This window comes from Micrasema longulum, unplaced genomic scaffold (assembly GCF_059751315.1).
Source record: "Micrasema longulum isolate JH-2025_06_02 unplaced genomic scaffold, ASM5975131v1 h1tg001806l, whole genome shotgun sequence".
Classification (NCBI taxonomy): Eukaryota; Metazoa; Arthropoda; class Insecta; order Trichoptera; family Brachycentridae; genus Micrasema; species Micrasema longulum.
In genome coordinates, this window is record NW_028278980.1 from 377419 (window position 1) to 394763 (window position 17345).

Consider the following 17345-nt stretch of genomic DNA (forward strand, 5'->3'; position numbering starts at 1 on the left):
GTCAATCCCGGGTCATTGAGTACCGCCAAACAAATCCGAAAGATCGTCATCGACGGTCTTCCAAGACGGTGTGAGCTTGTAGGTTTAAAGAAGAGGCAACGTGGGTTTAAGTTCTTCTAAGGGATGAAATCATTCTTCTGCAGTGATAGTCTGAATTTAAAACTGAGACAGAGGATAGTCAAGTGGTATGTGCGGTTAATACTGCTCTGCGGGGTTAAAACATAGACTCTCAAGGTGAACTCCATGAACCAATTAGAAGCTTTTGAAATGCGGCTTCACCGGATAGTGCTAAGAATTTCGTGGACAGATTTAGTGACCAACGTGGAGGTGTGAAGTATATGAATCGTGTATATTGCCGGTGACAACATATGGACTAGAAACCATGTCTATAACACAAAAAAGGAGCCAGAAATTAAAATGCACGCAACGATCCATGAAAAGACAGATGCTCCGTGTATGTCTAAGAGACAGAATAAGAAATAAAGAAATTAGGCGCCAAACCGGAGTCGTGGATATCATAGATCGTGCAGAGAAATTGAAATGGCAGTGGGCAGGGCACTCGGCGAGACAAAATGATGGCAGGTGGACAACCAGAATTATAAAGTGGAGACCATGGGCAATCAAAAGAAGTATTGGAAGGCCACAGAATAGATGGGTCGACGACATTGCCTCTATTGCCGGTAAAACGTGGATGATGAAAGTGGGTGATAGGAAGGAATGGAGACGTTTGGAAGAGGCCTTTTCCAGCAGTGGAGAGATAAAGTTGCAGAAGAAGAAGAAGAAGTGGAGGTGCTGAGACGAGCCAGTGCCAAAAAAGAACTACTGTCCTCAATAAAACAGAGAAAATTCGCATACCATATAATGCGCGGAAGCAAATTAGCACTTCTACAGCTAATCACGATAGAGAAGATCGAAGGAGCGTGGAGTAGAAAGGCGACAGATGTCCTGGCTGAGAAACATTCACGGCTGGACGGGAGTGCGCGGGGTTGAGGCGCTGTTCCAGTTGGCGCAGGACCGGAATGCCTATTCTAAAGTGATCACCTACGTCGGGGAGACCTGATATGGCACAGAAAGAAGAAGAAGCGATGCGCAGTACGTGTTCAAGCCAGGTTCACCGCCGCATCCTCAAGGCGCTCGTTATAGGAGGCTGCTGCGTCCGTTTTCGAATTTCAATGTTAGTTATAAAAATCAAACCACCTTATGCTCAATATTCTCCTCAAGCACTTACTCTCAAAACCCAGAAGTCTTGATGTTTTGAGTTTAGGTAAGGTGCCAGGATTCGCATCCGCATTGGAACAGAAGCAGAACCCTTCAAGTCTGGAACGATCGTTATTTAAGTGAACCTACCGGAAGTATAACTAAAATGTTTTTCCCTACCATTTTCCATGCCTTTGATTTCAGGAGAAAGCAGAATGCTGGCTACGAGCTCACCCAGATGCTTACGGGTCACGGTGGGTTTATGAGCTACCTGCATCGCTTCAAGATCTCCAAAATCGACAGCTGCCCATGCGACGATGAAACTCCTCAAGATGTCCCTCACCTGTTGATGCATTGCCCCCTTTTCAGCTTTCAAAGACAACAGCTGGAGGCGCGCTGCAGAAGCTTGGGTGAAGATCTATGCGACATCCCATCGGTGATAGGTAATAAAGAACTCACACGAGAGGTAGTATTATACATGATCAATATAGTGCAGGCTATTGGTAAAATAAACCAAAGTAGGGAAGAAAATGCCGAACACTCCTCTAGTGGAACGGAAGGCCTGTTGACTACTGCCAACAGGCCGGCTTCTCCTGAAGAGTTTTGAGTGGTTTCCTCTCCACATAAGCAAATGCTGAGAAGTTCCTGATTGGCCCACATTAGTATATCCCACCTGATCCCAACAGTTTAGATCAATTTAAAGAAATTTAATTGCAGAAAAATCCACTTTTGAAATATAAACCTTGTATATTATAAGCAAGGTAAATAATAAAGCAACTCCTATATAAAAAAAAAAAAAAAAAAAAATCCGCATTGGAACAATGGTTTAGTGCACCAGCCGTGGTCACAACTAAGTAAGGGTAAAAGTATATCATTTGATACTTGGGTCAGTTATATACATTTAAAACCTAGAAAATAAAGCTTTATATAACCTTTTCAAGGTCAGATATAAAAGAAAGTCAATGTCGCATTTTTCGCACATTCGTCGTTGTTTTACGATCGCAACGATCTAACGTTATGTAAAATGGTAACTTAAACCAGCCAATAATAGGTCATAAGCCCTGTAATTGCCTGGACTTCCATATTTCCTTCTCAGAAGTGCTTTCACTCTCTGTTGCGGTGAATTTCAACACAAATAACCCTTTAGGGAGTGAAATCCAGCCTTGTCTACATAAATTTGGACAACCTTAAAAATACGTTTTTCATTCTGTTATAAAACTCACATTTTTCATTTTAACTAAAGAAAGGCATACGTTTATTTTGAGTTTTTCCTCGGAAGCCTGAGACATTCACAAAATAAATATCACTAGGGGATTATTTTTCAGATTTCACTTTTCACCCCCCGAAGAAAACTTTCCCTAAACGTTATGTGATTTTCTGCACAGATGAGAGGGGTGAGAGAGGAAAAAGTAGAAATATGGTGTCGGTGAAAGGAGAGCAAAAGGGGTTACAAATAGAGATGCGCACAGACTTTGAGGAAGAACTGAAGTCACTCCTAACCAACTAATAATGACCGAAAAATCGAATAATGAAACAGTTTAGCGGTTTAAAAAACATATGTGTTAATAGACTATCAAACTTCGCCAAATAAATAACAACTTTAAATGTATCGTATTCTCTTCGAAAAGATTTATTAAAGTTTTGTAATTTTGAAAATCCCTACTGGAACTTTGAAATTACACTGTTCGCGAAGTTATGAGCTCTGATCGGTAAGTGATCAAAACACACATCTGATTGTTGAAACATACATGACAAGAAGCAAACGAAATATGGATGTAAGCACAAGAGCTAGTCTCATTTTCGGAAAGTAACAGTTATAACATAAAAAAATTATATAAGTAGGTTGTATAGAAAAAAATGTATCAATTATGTAATTATATTAAACAACTAGCTGACCCGACAGACGTTGTCCTGCCCGAGCTTTGGCTTGCCTTGAAAAAATACTTTTTATTGAAAAGTAGGTAGGTACCTTGGTACTTGCTTGTGATTGAATTCCAAAACTAAAAATTGGTAATATTCAAATAATAAATTTAAGTAGGTACTTGTTTATGGTTGAATTCCGAAAGATAACATAAATATTTTTTCAAATATGCCATTCTTTTTGCAAACGTCAAACTCCAGTCGTCTCGCCAACAAAGGGGTGTACTTATGTTAGAATATGATTTTTAAAAATGTATTGAATTTAATATTATTTTAGTGTTACCAAAAATCCAATAAAAATAAATAAACGGGTAGAAATTATAATGAATTTAAGGAAAAAATCTGAATTAGATCCACAAAAAATAAATGATGTTTGTAAACATTAAAAAAAAACTTTTTTACACACAAAAAATAACATCTTTCCATTTTTTTGCATATGCGTTCTTCTCAAATGCAACCCTGGTAGATCGATGAATGAAACATTTATGCTCTTAACTTTTTTTTTACAAATTCGATTATGAATTTTAATATCTACCAACACGCACAACGCAAAGATCTATATTTCTCTGAAAACCGCACGTTAATTGGTTAAGCCGTTTAGGAGTACGGTGACATCACACGTACAGAGAAATTATATGCATATAAAGATAAAAAAAATATCTGACTTTATTGTACAAACCGCTGACTTGATTGCATTCTACAAAATTGTTTTACATGATCGGATTAGTTTGTAGGAAAGACAAATGTTGAACCCCGAACAATTTTTATAATATGTATCCCAAACACGCTTAACATAGAAAAACATAGCTACCCCGTAAATTAGAAATCTGTTGTCATTTGCAATTATGATTGTCCATGGTTTCTACGACAATAAACCGACGTTTTATTGATGGATAGTAAACTCTCATTTCAAGTCAATTCAATAGTCGAAAAAGTGGATTTATATTACGCGCTTCAAAGCCATTCACATCCCCACACGTCTAAAATGAATGCGGGCTTGTTTAAATTCGAATGTATTATATAAATATTAAGTTAATTTGAAATCAATATAGAATAATTTTGTAAAGCGCCTTTGTTAATAACGCTGTGTAAGTTATTCGTAATTATAATAAAAACAACATTAAGAGTTAAATTAATCGATTATCGTAACCGATTATGGACATCACTAGATGTAAGTTTGTTAGAACGCAAAAGGGGTAAACCATAGTAGTCCTTTTCAAGTACAACAGCTTAAATTGAGGAGAAAAAATTCGCAGAATTTCTTAAGAAAATGTTTGTATTTTAAAAGGTTTATTCTGGTGTAAAAACACTATATTTCTTACTTTCTTTAACAGTATTTCGCAGCAGGAAAATTATCAATTCACAATGGAGTCCTTGTACTGACCTATGGCAGCAAAGTATGGAATTGGAAAACAAGGATAAAAATTGGCTAAATGCTGTCAAATACGTGGTAAAAAAATGAACAAATAATATCGTGATTCGTACATTATGTAAGACTAGCAATTTTACAAAAATAATATAAATGATGCTGAACGCTGTCGAAATGTGATCTTTTAGCGGTGGCGTCTTTGATACCAAATTTCTAGTGAAGCTCAAATTTTAAAGATTAATATAATATGCGTAAATGTTGAGTAGGTACCTGTAGTAAATAACACAGTACGGATCATGTTTGTAGGCATCTTTGAGCATTTTTATATTGGTTGCTATTTTTTTATCTTCATAATTAAAATACATATTAGGTACTGGTGAATAGCAATGATTTCTTGGTGAGGCACAGCCTCACTTGCTTCATATGCTCCTTCGTTCCTGTCTTTTAGGCGTTGCGTTGCATATGTAAGGCTGGGACAAGCATTATTGACAAAATCAAGGAAAGAGTGCTTCGTTAGTTTGACATGTAGAGCGAATGGACAGTAAAAGAATGACTAAAAAGATTTGCGATGTAAGAGCGTTCGGAGTAGCAGCGCAGTTGTTGTCCTCCCATCTTTTCGGCGGTCTTCCAGTAGCTCAATGACAAAAAACTATCGACGTGCTTAAAAACATGCTATGCATTTGAGCGATCACAATGAACAATAATGAACATGCTTAAGTTATCGCAGTCATAAATCAACGCGTGTGTAATCTCAAAGTCAACGCTCGTGTCAATTTGTTTTCCTAAAAACAGTTCACTGGCGAAAAATCGGCGTTTACTATAAAAAATAATACAATATATTGCATTTGCAAAGTAGTAAGGAATATCTAAAAACAAAAAAGTGAAAATTATATTACAATTACTATGGCGACTGCTGTTCTTGACATTTGGCTTGCCAACCACCGGCTAAATGCAATGAATAGTATAATAAATAATGAATAAAAATAGCAGTTTTGGAGTATTTTCTGTAATTACACCGGTGACATTCAAATATTTGTTTGCGCAGCAGGATTATACGTCGCAAAACGTAAATATGTTGACATTTAATATTAGGTGTTCACGGATGTTGCATTGTGATCGCGAATACGATAAACAACCATGGTGAGAAATTGTTATCACGTCGAGAGTTATTTGTGATTGAGCTACTGCTCGAGAATCAAGTGATGGTTTGTTTTTTTGCTATAGACAATTTCTGGATTCAATACGCTGAGGGTTGTATCAATATTGTCAAATACTTTGCAGAGATCTGTAGTGTAGTTGTCGGTGTACGGGTAGATGAAGAATACAGTTCTGTCGGTAAAATAGGACAAGAAGTCCGGAGGTGAGTTTTTGACTCCATGGTTCGGATCCCTATTCCGTAAAGCCACGATATTACCACGGAACTAAAAACGTCTAAATCATAATCATATTTCTATCCGCATGGTGCATAGGACAATAAATTGAAATACCAAATGCAGCGTGCAAATGCAGGACGCAGCAAACTCCTGTGACAACTGTCACTAAGCGGAGGCGGTACGGTTGGCTGGGCCATGAGCTGCGGATATCTCCTGATAGTCTTAACCACTTTTGCCTACTTTACAAGGCATCGTGTTCTTGACGGTCCTAGACGTCCACTGCGGACTGTTAGTCGGCAGTTCGTGTCAGAACTACGGGACGCCAACCTGAATTAGAAGGATGCACAGGAGCTGGCCTCTATTGCCTCCACTTGATGACAGTTGTGACAGAAGTTTGCTGCGTCCGTTCTCTTATTACTTTATTTTGCACAAAAACTGATTAACCTCGAAAAAAGGAGAACATTAATAGACCTCACATTCCTCTATAAAATTATTAACAGTCTAGCTGATTCGTCCCAGCTCCTAAATAAAATTCAAATTAACTGTCCATCACGTGCCCTACGAAATCACCCAACCTTTAGAATACCTAGTGTCAATACGAACTATTGCCAGAATTCGTTTTTACACAGATCGTGTTTCACTTTTAACAGCTTTTTTAACCATATAGATATTATATCATACAGGATTACAATTATTTAAAAATAGTGTATTGAAAAAATTAGAATAAAACTCCCGTTGGTCCCTTTTTCTCTTATATCACTCAAATTACATACTTTAATACTATTATTATAAATCAAATTTCTCTTTTGAAATTTGTATTACTACAAAAATCACCTTAATGAAATTTTATCGACTTCTCTTGGTTTAAAATCTTCTCCTTATATTGCTTTTTCAAATTTTAAAGATTACTTGCTATACTTGTTATTCCTTCTTTATTTTTTCTTTTTTCTCTGCTGCATTGGCATGTTTTTATACTTTTAAACTACTTTTAATTACTTATATTATATATGTAAATAAAATCAATATATTGCTGCTCTTACTATAATGTGTCATTAATTTTGAAGATGTTTTTTAAATTGACCTAAATTTTTGTCTTATATTTCACTTAAAGATTCTTCTCACTGTTTCTTTGAATCCCTTAAAATAAATATGTGTTTATGTTTTTCCTTTTTTAAAAAAAATGTTATTACTATTTTATTTTATTTTTACATCTGAGCATGTTTTTCATTCTTTATTTCCATTCTTAATTCTTAAACAAGTTTTCTTCATTTTTAACATTATTTCCATTTGTAAATATTCACTACAAACTACAAACCTTAAAATATATTTTTTTCACTTAAATTAAAATTTTTAAACAACTTTCATTTATGTTTTCTTTTTCCTTCTCTTTTTTACACTTTCATAATTAACATTAGATTTAATTGCTTTTTAATATGGAAACTTCACTGGTCCATTAGAATTAAGTCCAATTGTGTAAAATATTAAACTTTGTAACTGTACTGTATGTTTCCTGAATAAAAGAAAATAAAATAAAAATAAAATAAAAACAAAGTCAAACGACCACACACCCAAGATTCTTCTGAGACACCTATTCTCAAAACTCAGTATTTTGCTGTTTTGGACCCTTGTGATTCATATTTCATATTTTCATATTTTTTGTCTTACAAACTATAATTAATAATAAAAAAATGTGACCTCACTGGAGTTGCCCATGCCGAGGACACTTACAATTTATATTTTTTTAAAGTATTTTTACATTTGAGAATAAACAAAGAAGACTAATCAAATAAACAGAAATAATAAACAGAATGTTCAGACAGTTTTAAACACTACATATTTATGTTTATAATTAATTTATGTACATCATGCGCGGTCCGTTCATAGAACGTATGGAACCATTGGTTCCCCTAAATTTTGGCAAATAATGTTTATAAAATAGCATATTTAATAAATTAATTATCCGTCATAATACCTAACATAAAGATTACTCTAAACAAATTATGTCACAATAATTTTATTGATAATCGCGATAAACTGTGAAGGAATTTTACTATCACCTTAAAAAAATATGTTGAAAAGCAACGTAGCCTACGGCACACCCATTTACCACCGCTGTCAAGCGCGTACTGATCGGCAAGTACTTGCTACCGGCTGGCTGGGTATCGATTTAAAAAACGATCGCGATGGAAGCAAATTCGAAATTCCGTTCCAGCGCCGTACTGAACGCGCAGTTTGGGCGCAGGCGCAGGCTTAAATCCTTACTAGGTAATGGAAGCAATCGAAGCATAACAATACATTATTTTCCATGTGATCCAAATGCAATACCGCGCAGCGCCGCACAGCACAGAGATGCGATTTTGGTATTTTGGCGCTTGACATAATAGTTTTATAATTATTTTGTGGTAGAGTAGGAATACAAAATTAAATCTCGAATTTAATTCAAACATTACATGGATATAATGTTGATTAGTTATGAGAAAAAAGTTTATAATCTACTACATGTATTGATTTTTCGGGTTCAAATAATGAACAATTAATTTTCGTTAAAAACCCATGTTTTTTAAGAAGATAATATTTATTTTGGTTTCACTGCATTTTAGTCAAATAAAATATAATTCCAAAAAATACTTCGCAGTTTTTTATTATAGTATTATAGTGAAGTTGGTTATTTTGTTATTACAATTTATTACTAGATATGCAAAATTATTGTTTTTATTTCTAATCATATGTATAAAGTATTTAGTTTGTCTTTAATCTTTTAAGGGCAGTGTATATTATTATGTACCAATTACTTGTATTTTTTTGTTTGTTTTTTTTTTTTGTTTATTTATTGATTGCTTCCCTAATCAAAAACCCCACCGCACGCCCCTGATGTACATCTGAATTACCGCATTATATTATTCGCATCCATATAAGAGAATAGGTGTTATGCATGCGTTATATAGTCGGCATTTGGTTTTCACAGAGTAAGTATTTGATCTCCAGAAAGCCTTCATACTGTTGTTTTTGTGGCGCCTGCTATTTCTAGCCGCACTCCCAGTTATTTTTAAAAGCGCCCATTTTCCGTAACATATTATCCGAGGTATTTGAAATTCTCGACCCTTTCGATGATTTGGTTTGACATAGTCAGGGTATTTTGGGCATCTAGGCATGTTTAATTTTACTCTCCTGTATAATATTTTAAATATCATAACTGAAGCTTCAAGCAGTCGAAACGAGTTCATATTTCATATAAAATTTTCAAGTCGTCGGCAAATAATAAAAATATGGAAAAAAAATGTTTGGATAAATCATATGAACGCAAATATATATCTGTACCTCAGAGGCAGACGGATGTAAATACAAACGTCAAATGTTCAACCAAAGCCTAAAGAATCTACTTACTCTAAGCGATTTCTATTCATTTAAATTTAAATTTTTAATTTGTTATATTTTTATTTATTTATTAAGGAAAAACAAACGTTGTTATATAAGAATACAAAATATAAAAAATAGTACATCCATCCAGTTAAAGTTTTTCACAAATATAATGAGAGAACATGTTACACAGTAAAGAATAAAATAATGAATTATATAAGACATGAAAAAAAAAAAAGAACTCGTAAGAAGGTTGAGGGATGAGGAAATAGAGTGGAGGAGAGGGATTTTCATAATAAAGTTGACCAATTGAAAATTTTGATATTTTAATAAAATAAACATAATTAAAGGAACATAAACTTATTACACACAAATGTTTTTTTCAAAACGTTTTTTTTTGAAGTCACAAAATTTTGGATTAAAAATATCTAAATGGGGACAAAGTAAATAAAATTTGGAGCAGCTACGATAAATAAACGAGTTTTGTACATATTTTTTTTTAGGCAATGAATTATAAAAAAAAGAACTTGTCGTGTTGACTTTACGGGACAATTGATTGAAATACGCTCCAAGAGATATGGACTATCGATAAAATTGTTTAAAATTTTGAAGAGGAAAGACAGATCAGAAATGCTTCTACGTTTAGTAAGGGAAGTTAAACTATGAAAGGAAGAAGAGTCTTCATAGGAGTCAAAATATGTAAGAGATTTACGATCCCGAAGTTTAAGGAATCTTTTCTGTATTTTATTTAGTTGTGATATATAAATTGTATATCGAGAATTCCAAACAACAGATGCAAACTCAAGATAGTTGCGAACGTATGCATTCATCTTAATACATTGGTTCTTTCATTATAAGACTTACATTTCTTTAAAATCAATGGACATGATCATAAACTAAATACGAAAATCGAAATGTAATTTCATCAAATTCCGGATTTGCATCCATCTGCCTCTGAGGTACAAATATTTTTTAAAACAAAAAAAATGCCCAGATACAAAAGAGCGTAGATAAATAAATATTAGACGGTTCTATTCGGGTAAGTAAAGAAACCATTATTTCCGGTCGGTGGTACTTTCACTACCCTTCTTCGTTAGAATAGTGGGAAAGTGGGCGCTTAAACACACCCTTTCAAGTGAGAGAATGCCTTTTTGACAGTTGGCAGAGTCCTAACTAAGTCATTTTTCACACTAACACTCCCACTATTACAAACATTATGTACTGAGGAGTAAATAGAGGCACTTCGGGTTCCGAACAAATATTTTTGAGCTCTCCTTTCCCACTGTTATATATCATAATTGAAGACGAGGAACTAGAATCCCAACCGTCCATGCGCTCTGTAGCTGCAAGACGTGCTGGGATATTTATTTATTGCACAGCGCCCTTGAGGTGATTTTCACAAAAATGGCGCTATTAAAATTATCCAAACATATCTTTATGTATATAATTCCTCTGTACGTGTGATGTCACCGTACTCCTAAATGGCTTAACCGATTTACGTTTGGTTTTCAGAGAAATATAGATCTTTGCGCTGTGCATGTTCTTAGATATACATTTTTTCAATTCAATATGTAAAAAATATGTTAGGAGCATAAATGTTTTATTCATCTTATATATATATATATCAAAGGGAAGTAGTGTTTCCTTTCTAACCCTCGGTGCTGTAATTTTCAAACGTATTTATTTCAAACTTCAAGTAAAAAGAATAATTACTTTGGTGGTTTTATTGCTAAAATCAATATCTTCCAGCCAATCAAAAAACACACTGGTCAAAATTGTGAACTAAAAAAACATAAATATATTTTAAAAGATACATACATATGTTAAAATAAAATATATAAAAAACCTAAATAATTAAAAATAACCGCTGTTTTTTGATTAGGAGATAAGGCTTGCACATATTAACATTAATATAACTTTTTTTCTTTTTTAAAGTTCATTATGTTGAAGATATTAAATGATGAGGAACATGTGGGATCAGATAATGAGTTTGGAAGGAGAGAAAGAGGAACCAAGAAAAGAAAAAGGGATAAAAAATACATTTGAGAAAAAGAAAGCAGTAAAAACTCAAGGAGTTCAGGATTCTGGGGATATATAGTAATGTTTCAGGCGTTTTTTGAAGGTGGCTAGAGAAGGTGCATTTTTTATATGAAGGGGTAGCTTATTTCCAAGTCTAGTGGCTTGAACGGAAAAGGAAAAGCTGAAAAATGATGTGCGGTGTCGAGGAAAGGAAGTGTTCTGAAAGTGAAAGTCTCCTGAGAAAGACCATGATCAAAAGGGTCGATAAAATTTTCTGCAAGATATTTTGGAGCGCAAGGATTGTGAAGAATATTAAAAAGAAGTGAGAGAGATTGAAAGTGTAAGCACTGATAAAAATGAAGCCGTTTGGAGCAAAGGGGGATACATGGTCATACTTTTTGGGAATGAAAATGTAGTATTAAAAATCCTTTCACGGCGGCGGAATGAACTTTATAGTGACAAGTATGAAGAATATTTTGAAAAGGAATAACAGGATATGCAGCGGAAAGCAGTTTGATAAATTGGTATTTGAATATAGTTTTTCTGTCACTCTCTTGCAGATACCTCCCTGCGCGAAAAATATAATTCTACGTCGGCGTCGGACTGATTATGCCTAGCTATAACCGATGAAATCAAGATCTTGTATTCTTGTTTTCTCTACCTCAAAACTGAACCGCTTTTGTTTATTTTTTTAAAGAAAGTGTACTAGAAATAAATCTGTGTCGGCAGGGGGGCCATAAAAATAGCCGACGGTTGAACATTTAAAAAAATCGGTAGATTTACCATCGAATTCGGTATACCGGTAGATTGCTTCCAAAATCGGTAGATCTATTGAAAAATCGGTAGAATTGGCAACGCTGCATATAAAAGACAATTTATCAAAAGAAACAAAGGATTGGAACACGCCAATAAAAGTAATCTATAGCGTGTAAAAAAAACGTATAGTTCTAGTGATTATCCAGAGAGAAAACGTGGGAATATGTTTAAACGAAGAAAAGTAAAGCCGCACATTCTCTTAAGTAAATAAACTTTAATATTTAAACAAGCAAATAAACTCCAAAGTGCGCATAACGGCAAGAAGATCAATTTTATAATTCTCAATTACATAACTTTTCATCAGGTTTATAAGTAAGACGCAGTATTTCTAATTTACTCCGCAATATAGACGTATGTGCGTTAATAGCGGGCAGCGTCGTCGGGCGCAACCCCCAGAGGGGCGCACTTTTCAGATCCACAGCCTTCTTTTCTCTTTCTTTTCCTCGATAATACATCTTAGAGGGCGCAAAATTCGAATCTTGCCACGGGTGCTCGTGACTCTAGCTACGACGTTGATCGTGGGAGTGTGAAAAATGAGTTCTGACTCTACAAACTGTAATAAACTTTAAGTTATTGGGGAATATGGAAGTCAAGGCATTTACAGGGCTTATGACCTGTCATTGGCTGGTTTAAGTGGCCCTTTTACACACTGTGTAACATTCACCATCTTGCCTATGTTTGAACATCCATATTTCTTCAACATTTGGACAAACTCAAATATTGTTATGAAACCAACTGGTCCAAGAAGAAGTTTAAAAATTGAAAAATTGTTTTCAGACGTTGCCTAGTATGTGAATTTATTCAGGCAGATGAATCTCTTTGCAACAATAAAGGTTTCAGCGCTTTAACTTCACTAAAATCAACAAATGGAAGAAATGAAGAAATACGGATGTTCAAACATAGGCAAAATGGTGAATGTTACACGGTGTGTAAGGTGGACACTTAAACCAGCAAACGACAGGTTATAAGCCTTTTAGATGCCTAGACTTCCATATTCCATTTGCTAAGGTATTCTCCATCCCTGTTGTAATTTGTTGATACTTTCCGAAGTTTCAGAAAGGTTAATTCTAGCAAGGTTTTTATTCAATTTGCAGTGCCAAATGGAAGAATTGAAGAAATATAGATGTTCAAACATGATTTTAGTGAAGTTAAAGAGCTGAAACCTTTATTGTCGTGAAGAGATTCATCTGACTGAATTATTTCACATACTAGGCAACGTCTGAAAACAATTTCTCAATTTTTAAACTGTAATCAACTTATGTATGTATAATGTTTTTAATAAATTAATAGAAAAATTGCCTTCTTTTTTGTATAAAGAAATAAGTTCTGTACCCGAGAGCCAACTTGTCTTAACTCCAAAAACACAATTTTACAGTAAGAGCAAAATAAAAAAAATATTCTACTTATTCTCTCATAACTTTTTTAATAATCGGAATACGAAATAAATATTTATACACTACATAGAATATATTACAATACATTTATATATGATTAGAGTTTTGCGAAAAAAATATTATTTCAGGCAATTAGTGGACTTAAGTCTTTTTGGCTCTGATAAATTTTCTTTCCCCTAATGTCTGTATGGAGTTAAGTTATCTTGATTCTCATTCTCAGACAAGGTTTTTGTAGAAAAAAAAACAATAACATTTACAACATAACTTTATTTATACACAAGTGCAACATTAATTATATTTAATGCAAAAGTATTAAGAACTATCAATATTATCTTCTTTGAAAGGAATTGATCTGAAATAATCTTTGTACTCTTCAGGAACCCATTGCAACATAGTTAAAATATCTTCATATTTTTTTTTGCTGATGGGATTTTTGTGAGCTCTCAATTGCGGAAGAGTTGCTGGAATCTCGGCAGGCCTCCTTTTATTTCTTCTTAGGTCAACTACAGAAAAGTCGCCATCTTCAAAGGCAGTTTTGTAGAAGAGTTTGCCATATTCTCCTCTGCGTACCTGCATCCATACCATTGCTGATATGGATGTTGGTGTTCCATTTTCCGATTTCTTCCGGTTAACAAATGGCCCATTGTTTTCACAGAGGGAAGAAAATGAACAAAAAGAACTTAAAGTCATAGGATAAACACTAAACGATTGGCCACAACTTCGTACAAAGTTGCACCAATCGTTACATGTGAAAATAGACATTGTTTTTAAACATTTCTTTCGCCTCTCTATGATACTGTGGGAGGCATCCACCTCCATATGAGTATGACCACGTAATAAAAATTTGTGGTTGATCGTCTCCAGTGATGGATATTTGTTCATCAAGATGAAGAACATCATCACCATCATTATATTACGGTTTTGTCCAGGACAATTGTCTGTCCAAACCGTTATGGACTTAATATTAGCTGTTATTGTCTCCTGGACGAATTTAATAAAACAAGAAGCCATCTCGTTTCCACCTCTCCCACCTTGTATTTCATCCCACATCATACAACTTGTTTTTTTGTTTGTGCTGTCATAAACGGTGTAGTTGAATGTCCAGAGTTTTCGTAAATAAAAACTCTGGCTATTTGTTAAGTATGGTGTGGGCAAACATTTTTGTAGGTCCGCCATTACAACTATAGATGAGTTAAAAATGGCTGATTTCTTATCTTCAGCCTTCAAATGATATCGTTTAGTTGCATCATCTATATGCTGTTTCCTCTGGTCTTCTATTACTCTCCTTTCATCCTCTGTGTGTGATGCTTTTAAATCATTCAAGAAAGAATCACACATATCACATGTGTCATTGTCCGGAGAATGAAAGGAGAGGTTAAAATTTTCGTTAAAAATCTTTCTGTAGTGCCACTCCTTACCTATTGGCGCTTGGTTTGTCGTACATTCCTCCACGTAAAGGTTGTACATTTTTTAAATATTTAACTCGCTTCCAAGATATTTTTTTGCTGTACGTTCCCGACTGTAATGGCTCTCGTATGCAGGGAACTTTTCGATGTGTTTCTTGATGGTGTCGACTATGGTACCAGAAGTTTCATTTATTGGAGAGTGTTTTCCCCGTTGGTCTGGTTTTATCAAGCCAGAAGACTGAAGTTTTGTAATCAAAGACTTTATGTATGACTCACCAATATTAAAAGTATTGAGAAAAAATGTCTTGCACACTCTAATGTCAATTCCATTGTTCTTTATTTTGTATAAAATTGTCTTGTTCCTGTTCTTGCTGCCATCCTTTGCTCTCGATCGCTTCACGGAATCTATAGTCATACAGGAAGCAAGATACTGATTTATTTGGTCCCACGATGAGTTGCCAGTCCAAAACTCATCAAAAATACATTGTCGCATTTCCGTGCTGAAATGTATGCTGCATTTGTGACGGCAACTGTCTTTACAAGGCTCTTTTAATTTTTTACATGTCATGATTTTTCCTGTTGAGGAAACGTACTGTTTTCCCCTGACTCGGTTCAGTTTCCTTACATTTTTCTTCCACGCATGTAAGTTCCTTTTTCTTTTTCTGGTCTTGACTGCTGTTGCTAGTCTTGACTGCTGTTGGTCTTCACAATCACTGTCTGTGCTTGAATAGGGAACTAGCGAATTAGAGGTATTAATATTATTTTCTTGACCAATATCACATAATGATGATATACTTCCAGATCTTGAACACTCTGGCATATACTCAGAACCCGAGTCTTCTAAGTCTGACTCAGAGATGTACATTGCATCTGTAACAAATTAATATTTTTTATTAGAAAGAGGCTAGGTATGAAAAATATTCTGCATTGTCTGAACATTGATACCTACCATTCATATTTATCGACGGAACCTCACATCTTTTAGTTTTATTTACACAATTTTCATCAAGAGCAATCGTCGTAGGATCAAATGTATTTGAACTCGACGCTTCCGTGTTTGCAGCATACGGATTATCTAAAATAAATTTCAGTTTATATTATCAGAATGTATAAAAGTCTTTAATCAAAATTATGCTTTACATGAAAGAAATATTCAATATTGTCTGAACATTGATACTTATGTACCATTCATATTGATCGACGGAACCTCACATCTTTTAGTTTTATTTAAACAATTATCATCACGACCAATCAACGTAGGATCAGGTGTATTTGAACCCGAGGATGGAAGAGCATGAACTTTAAAGACATTTAAAGTGTTGTAAATACCAACATGCAATCTGGCTAGAATTTAAAACTTCGATTATATTTCTCATTATTAAAGTTTTGGTCATCCTAAATACCGAAATAAGTATTTTAAAGAATCTATGAAATAATAATGTAAACTTACCCTCTTGTTCATATTGGTTTCGATGCAATGCCAAATTCACATTTTTTTTTGTTCTTTCCGAATAATTCTTAGTAGAAAACATCTTCAAAGTAGTTATTTCTTATTTTACAATGTAATTTTGTATTTTTCACGACAAACAACAGCTAAAAGGGCACAAAACGACACAAACTACACGCGGGCAACAGAACAACTGTCAACGTAACTTAACTTCAAAGTCATAGACAAAACATCTTAAGCAGCAAAGTAGACTAAAATGTTTAGGGCCAAAACGACTTGAGTATTTTAAGATTTTTTGGCTCTAAACCAAACAGGATTTAAGACATTATTGATTTTGGTTTTCTGTTAAACTACAATGGATTGAGATTTAAGTCTTTTTGTTCCGGATAGAATATGCGACATATGTTTCGAATTTGTACTTAACTCATTTTACCTAAAAATGGAGTTAAGACATGTTGGCTCTCAGGTACAGAGTTATAATAATCGGCAAGTTTCATTGTTCACTGGGAACGGTCTGGGTGCGCTTTAACGACATTCATATGTATTTTAGAGGAAAATACAAACAATGACTGTGATTTGAAATAAATAACTTTTTTTTCCGTAAATAAATTTAGTTGAACTATAAAACATTATTTCGGATAGCAAATAAAATAATAAGCTGAGCACAATCACTTATATGGACGATATGCCTCCGATATTTTATGGTAAATGGAATTTATATTACAAGACATTATTCAAAGACTTATTTATTTGCGTTCAAGAATACACACTCATCCCCGAAATATCTATGTAAATATCTGGGGGCCTATTCCCGAAGCCAGTCTTAATATCTCGTCTCGAACTTCCATTCGCCCTTTTTATTTATACAATGTAAATGTTTGTTTCTCCGAAAGTCACATGTTCGGGGGAGCAGCCATAATTTATAATTTAATTGTGTTAGTTTAGCGATGGCTGACTTTATTTACATGTTAATTTAATCATTCACTGAAAATACTTTGTCGTCTGTTTTCGTCGTTGAATAACAATTAGCTTTTCTAATGCGATAAT

General features: G+C 34.2%; 1 pseudogene; it reads right to left on the bottom strand.

The window, feature by feature from the left end:
- Window positions 1-13757: 13757 nt before the first annotated feature.
- On the bottom strand, window positions 13758-15266 carry LOC148273911 (uncharacterized; annotated as a pseudogene).
- Window positions 15267-17345: the final 2079 nt, after the last annotated feature.